This window comes from Borostomias antarcticus (assembly GCF_949987555.1).
Source record: "Borostomias antarcticus genome assembly, chromosome: 28".
NCBI lineage: Eukaryota > Metazoa > Chordata > Actinopteri > Stomiiformes > Stomiidae > Borostomias > Borostomias antarcticus.
This window is the reverse complement of record NC_140261.1, coordinates 7,568,148-7,575,525: the sequence shown is the minus strand read 5'-3', so window position 1 is coordinate 7,575,525 and position 7,378 is coordinate 7,568,148. Positions and strand designations below refer to the sequence as shown.

The window sequence follows — 7,378 nt, the reverse complement described above, 5'->3', positions numbered from 1 at the left end:
ATTGTAGCTTAAATTATAATGTTGGCTTGGCAACTTGAGAATATTTCAGTTGTGTACACTATAACTTTTATGAAGTGTTGTCGTGGGCCATTGTTTCCTAATTACGGGCAATGGTGGCTAGCAGGCTCGCGCGAGCTCCTGCACGTTCGTACTGTTTCATCGCTTGGAATAAAATGGGATAATTAGCTTACTCATTGATTTCGCATTAACCCACGACACCGTTAGTATGTGTTTGTTTTTAGGCATTCATTTTTCCGATTTTAACGTTAACAGAATACTAGAAGCCCCAACAATGGAGCTAGGCTAGCTAGCAGGATTTGTTATAGCAGCCATCTTGGCTTTTGGCACGTGGTCCTGTGGAGTGTGCATGTCAGCCTACGAGAGGGTCACCCACCCACTTTCTCTCTCTCTCTCTCTCCCTCTCTCCCCTCCCATGCTCTCAGTTGCCAACCTCCCAGTTCTTGTTTGAACTGAGCAAGAAGCAGGTGAGCGGGACAGGAAGAGGCGCTAAGACGGGGACAGGCATGGCCAGGGGCAGTCCTGGGACAGCACCACAGGCTCTGTGAGTCTTGTTCAGTTGAATGCCCTCATGAGTATTAACAGAAGAGCACCATATACATATGCACACATACACTCTAACATGTCGCTCTCTCCTCAGCTCAGCCCAATGGTCTCTGATGGTTCTGTCTGGCCAGCCCTTAGGTGGAGAAACACCTGATCATCAATATAGGCAGGCACACGTAAGTACAAATGCACATACGTTTCCATAGACGGGATAAACAAATGGGAATATTGATATTGAGTTAGCGGTAGACATGTGAGATTCATAAGACGCATCACTGACGCCAGTGACGCCACAATATCAGGGAAATTGAGCAATTGCTTCCCTGTAGTGCAAACTTGCAAGATTCGCTCAGTTATTAACCCTTCTTGCCTTTTTTGTTGTTGGTTTTCTCTCTCCTCCTTCCTCTCTGTGCAGTTCTCCTGTGTGCTGAGCCGCTATCCCATGTATTGCCACTGCTGACAGGGTAGAGCTCAGCCCCATGCAGAAGTGAGTGATGAGGAGAGGTAAGATCATTTTCCCGTTTTTTTCCCCTCCAGTTTTAGGAACCGTCTCAAGAATGTGTTCCCCACTTTTATGCCTTTAAATCAGGGTTGGAGTATTCCAGGTGTGTGGCCATGGCCATGAACACCAGTAGAGGAGGGAACCAAGTGTCTCATTCTCTCTCCACAGTTGTGTGGTTGTAACCCCCCACTAGCTACATATTCATTCAATCTTTATTTAACCTCGTGAATCAATTGAGAGTAAGCTCTCATTTACAATGACGTATAATCACTCTATATTTGAACTTGTACTACAGGTGATATAATCCTTTTTAATGGTCTCTCTCATTGCTGTGCAAGACTTGGGTGTTCTCCTGCTCTGAGTGCCCATTCTCCTATACCTCCCAGATCTACCTCCACAAGCACATCAAGAGGAGCCATGACAACCTCTGTCTCTGCTGAGGAACACACAGAGCATTATGAAGTAGCCAGTGCCTTGGCGAAGGTGTTTGAGCAGCAGTCATCAATGGATTAACTCCCAAGACACAAGGAAGAGACAGCGCAACACACGCTATGACTCCAGTGACGAAGGTAATATAATAAAGTGCATTCAACAGTCCCAAAAGAGTACTACTTGAGTTGACTAATCTGAGCTAATTTACCTCTACTATATGTTCCAGTGCCCAGGCAGCCGGTCGGCAGAACTCAGACCAGACCAGCTATGCCAGGTGCCAGAGCCGGAAGGCCTGCTCTGCCAGTTATCAATGCAGGTATCCATGCATGTTTGTGTTGGTGAAATGTCTATGCATATTTGCACACTTACAGTTAACTCAGGAATGTCTGAAGACTAATGTACTCAGTTCACTAATTCGCTCATCTCACATCTCACTACTCGGCAGTAGATGTTCATCGCCCGGGTCCTTTGAGCCAAGGCGCTGTGAGCCCAGGCCCTTCAGCCCTTCAGACGTCCAGGCACGAGCAGCATGCATCAGCGATTAGCACCCCGGCTAGACCAGGTCAGGGTCTGACATGTCTCATGTCGAGTTGATTCTTCCCCTTATGCCAGAATCACTACGCCGCCAGCACCATAGTTTCCTGCTCATCCCTTTATCCTCTGGTTTTCAGGTAGTTCTCTGATGCCATCGCCTGTGAGACCAACAGCTCCAGCAGGGTTGCCATCAAGCTCTGCAGATGCTGGTACGCTGAATTTTGTGAACTACTTCATGCTGCATGTAGGGATATACTTTGAGCTGAACATCCATTATGGGACCGTACAATTACTTATAGCCACATCTGTGTTTAATATCCAGACTTCCAGAGGATGATGTGTCAGCAGTTCTCCAGCGTCATGCAGAGTCTGAGGGAGATGGCACAGACAATGATGAGGCTGGAGCAGAGACTGGAGCAGAGACTGTCCGGCGAGTCTGCAGACAGCTATCGGGGAGCAGTACTGGATGACCTGCACCCTGCTAAAACGGAGGAGGAGCTGCTGGTCTTGGAGGAGCAGCTGAAGGACAAGGATCATCAAAGGAAGATGGTGAGTAACTTCAAGGCAGAACTTTGTTCCTTATTTTTGCAGAGAAGTGTTAAGGAAATGTAAAAGTAAAGGATTGTCTTTATGTTTTGCAGACACGATATCTGAGTTCCATTGGCGGCAAAGATCTGCCAGATGTGGTCCGGCGGGTGCTGTCAGCCATTGCCATACACAGAGTGTGGTGTGTCTACAGCGTCCATGGGAAGAGGGGGAAGAAGCCTCTGAAGAATATGACCCTCTACAATGTCATATTACGTAAGGGATTGTTCATATTTTCGCAAAATAATACATTGTCTTTGCTTCATGCCATGTGCATTGAAACCATTCCCTTTTTGGTTAAAAGGTGCAGTTATGGCCTGTAAGCCAAGCACCACTGTGACGGAGGTGTCTGCCCAGCTGCAGGAGATGCTGAAACATGCCCCTGCTCGATGCAAAAAGGTATGTGATGTCAGGCAGTTAATTTTCTCGTATCCAGTGACATGGCACGCTTCCAATGAACGTATGCGACTTGCTTTTACAGCCATTTCATTATGTCCTTAGGCATCTGCTCCAGCCCAGCTGACCTCCCCAGCCCAGCCCCTGACCGCAGCTCCAGCCCTGACCACAGTGGAGTATTCAGATGAGGATGACCTCTTCTGCCCAGACCCTCGATTCAGATGTGGGTGACCCCCAGCCCGTCTCCCTAAACCTGCCTTTCCAGCCTGCCAGGATGGATGCCTTTTTTGTAAATAGTTTTTGTAAATTTTAACCTTTTTTTTGTGGGATACAACGGTCTGTTCCCGGTCTGCCTGCCACAGAATGCGCACTGTTTCATTTTTGTTTTTAGAACTTTTGCAATTGTCAGATAATGGGTTGCTAGCCAGAGCTTGTACATGCTTTTTTTTGCTTTTCTGGCTATGCGTAATGTGACAGACCGTAAACCTCATCCTTGTAAATATGTATACTTTTAATTTGTAATGTACTTTGTGTAATAAAATGTTCTAAACTGTTCAGTCTTATATTGGTTTGTATCATAATGCTTGCTGCTATATCCCCATATAGCATTAATTCGTTTTTGTACTGGTAAATGCTAAATATAGCCAGTGGTACTGCAAATGCTAATATAGCCAGTGGTCAGGGTTTAGTAAGTAAGTGACCATATTTGCACCGTGCGAAAAAGACGTGCAGACCAAGTCATATAAATACCTGTAAATCTAGTGTCAGCCAGGTGAGTTTATGACGGAGGTTCCTGCCCACGTTTTTTGCACGCGGCCGCACCGTATTTGCACCGTGCGAAAAAGACGTGCAGACCAAGTCATATAAATACCTGTAAATCTAGTGTCAGCCAGGTGAGTTTATGACGGAGGTTCCTGCCCACGTGATCACGTGCGTTCTTTGCACGCGGCCGCAACTTCGGAATGACGTGTCGTTCTTACGTAGCGGCTACTAAACGGCAGATCTCGCGTTTCCGTAAATGGCCGCGTAATTTCCGCACGCGGCGCACACGAATCGTTACCTATAGCGGCCGTATGTCGAACGTTTGCGCAACCTGCGTGTGTTAGTAGGGATGTTCATGTCTCCATGGTGGACTGTTACTGTGCATAGGTTTCGAGCCAATCCGAGCAATTTTAATTTTAACATGTAAACTTATTGCGGTTGTACACCGACCTATGGCGGCAGTACACGCCACATTTCTCCAAAGTGGTGGGGGCTAGGAGGCTATAAAGCGGGAATCCTCAAGTACCAAAGGGTGGCATGAACATACTCTGAGATCAGCCTCCTACTCCCAACCAATCATGAGAAACAGCCGCGTACAGCCGCCACAGGTCGGTGTACAACAGCAATAGGTTTACATGGTTAGTGTACGGGTCAATATCTCCAAAGATTATTGGTCTAGGAGGCTGATATTGCAGTATGTTCATGTCTTCATGGTGTACAGTTACTGTCTATAGGTTTCGAGCCAATCCGAGCAATTTTTATTTTTACATGTAAACCTATTGCGGTTGTACACCGACCTATGGCGGCGGTACACGCCACATTTCTCCAAAGTGGTGGGGGCTAGGAGGCTATAAAGCGGGGGTCCTCAAGTACCAAAGGGTGGCATGAACATACTCTGAGATCAGCCTCCTACTCCCAACCAATCATGAGAAACAGCCGCGTACAGCCGCCACAGGTGGGTGTACAACAGCAATAGGTTTACATGGTGAGTGTACGGGTCAATATCTCCAAGGATTCTTGGTCTAGGAGGCTGATATGGCAGTATGTTCATGTCTCCATGGTGTACTGTTACTGTGCATAGGTTTCGAGCCGATCCGAGCAATTTTAATTTTAACATGTAAACCTATTGCGGTTGTACACCGACCTATGGCGGCGGTACACGCCACATTTCTCCAAAGTGGTGGGGGCTAGGAGGCTATAAAGCAGGGGTCCTCAAGTACCAAAGGGTGGCATGAACATACTCTGAGATCAGCCTCCTACTCCCAACCAATCATGAGAAACAGCCGCGTACAGCCGCCACAGGTCGGTGTACAACAGCAATAGGTTTACATGGTGAGTGTACGGGTCAATATCTCCAAAGATTCTTGGTCTAGGAGGCTGATATTGCAGTATGTTCATGTCTCCATGGTGTACTGTTACTGTGCATAGGTTTCGAGCCAATCCGAGCAATTTTAATTTTAACATGTAAACCTATTGCGGTTGTACACCGACCTATGGCGGCGGTACACGCCACATTTCTCCAAAGTGGTGGGGGCTAGGAGGCTATAAAGCGGGGGTCCTCAAGTACCAAAGGGTGGCATGAACATACTCTGAGATCAGCCTCCTACTCCCAACTAATCATGAGAAACAGCCGCGTACAGCCGCCACAGGTCGGTGTACAACAGCAATAGGTTTACATGGTGAGTGTACGGGTCGATATCTCCAAAGTGTCTTGGGGTAGGAGGTTGATATGGCAGTAGGTTTATGTCTCCATGGTGTACTGTTACTGTGCAGAGGGTTGAGTTGATTCAAGCAATTTTTATTTTAACATGTAAACCTATTGCGGTTGTACACCGACCTATGGCGGCGGTACACGCCACATTTCTCCAAAGTGGTGGGGGCTAGGAGGCTATAAAGCGGGGGTCCTCAAGTACCAAAGGGTGGCATGAACATATTTTGAGATCAGCCTCCTACTCCCAACCAATCATGAGAAACAGCCGCGTACAGCCGCCACAGGTGGGTGTACAACAGCAATAGGTTTACATGGTGAGTGTACGGGTCAATATCTCCAAAGATTCTTGGTCTAGGAGGCTGATATGGCAGTATGTTCATGTCTCCATGGTGTACTGTTACTGTGCATAGGTTTCGAGCCGATCCGAGCAATTTTAATTTTAACATGTAAACCTATTGCGGTTGTACACCGACCTATGGCGGCGGTACACGCCACATTTCTCCAAAGTGGTGGGGGCTAGGAGGCTATAAAGCAGGGGTCCTCAAGTACCAAAGGGTGGCATGAACATACTCTGAGATCAGCCTCCTACTCCCAACTAATCATGAGAAACAGCCGCGTACAGCCACCACAGGTCGGTGTACAACAGCAATAGGTTTACATGGTGAGTGTACGGGTCAATATCTCCAAAGATTCTTGGTCTAGGAGGCTGATATTGCAGTATGTTCATGTCTCCATGGTGTACTGTTACTGTGCATAGGTTTCGAGCCAATCCGAGCAATTTTAATTTTAACATGTAAACCTATTGCGGTTGTACACCGACCTATGGCGGCGGTACACGCCACATTTCTCCAAAGTGGTGGGGGCTAGGAGGCTATAAAGCGGGGGTCCTCAAGTACCAAAGGGTGGCATGAACATACTCTGAGATCAGCCTCCTACTCCCAACTAATCATGAGAAACAGCCGCGTACAGCCGCCACAGGTCGGTGTACAACAGCAATAGGTTTACATGGTGAGTGTACGGGTCGATATCTCCAAAGTGTCTTGGGGTAGGAGGTTGATATGGCAGTAGGTTTATGTCTCCATGGTGTACTGTTACTGTGCAGAGGGTTGAGTTGATTCAAGCAATTTTTATTTTAACATGTAAACCTATTGCGGTTGTACACCGACCTATGGCGGCGGTACACGCCACATTTCTCCAAAGTGGTGGGGGCTAGGAGGCTATAAAGCGGGGGTCCTCAAGTACCAAAGGGTGGCATGAACATACTCTGAGATCAGCCTCCTACTCCCAACCAATCATGAGAAACAGCCGCGTACAGCCGCCACAGGTGGGTGTACAACAGCAATAGGTTTACATGGTGAGTGTACGGGTCAATATCTCCAAAGATTCTTGGTCTAGGAGGCTGATATGGCAGTATGTTCATGTCTCCATGGTGTACTGTTACTGTGCATAGGTTTCGAGCCGATCCGAGCAATTTTAATTTTAACATGTAAACCTATTGCGGTTGTACACCGACCTATGGCGGCGGTACACGCCACATTTCTCCAAAGTGGTGGGGGCTAGGAAGCTATAAAGCAGGGGTCCTCAAGTACCAAAGGGTGGCATGAACATACTCTGAGATCAGCCTCCTACTCCCAACCAATCATGAGAAACAGCCGCGTACAGCCGCCACAGGTCGGTGTACAACAGCAATAGGTTTACATGGTGAGTGTACGGGTCAATATCTCCAAAGATTCTTGGTCTAGGAGGCTGATATTGCAGTATGTTCATGTCTCCATGGTGTACTGTTATTGTGCATAGGTTTCGAGCCAATCCGAGCAATTTTAATTTTAACATGTAAACCTATTGCGGTTGTACACCGACCTATGGCGGCGGTACACGCCACATTTCTCCAA

The 7,378-nt window shown here is 47.4% G+C and overlaps 1 long non-coding RNA gene across 1 annotated transcript; it reads left to right on the top strand.

The window, feature by feature from the left end:
* The first annotated feature begins 1,722 nt into the window (after window positions 1-1,722).
* On the top strand, window positions 1,723-2,224 carry LOC311326511. The gene is made up of 3 exons (XR_014631066.1): window positions 1,723-1,814; window positions 1,944-2,060; window positions 2,170-2,224. It is a non-coding gene; the product is annotated as an uncharacterized lncRNA (long non-coding RNA).
* Window positions 2,225-7,378: the final 5,154 nt, after the last annotated feature.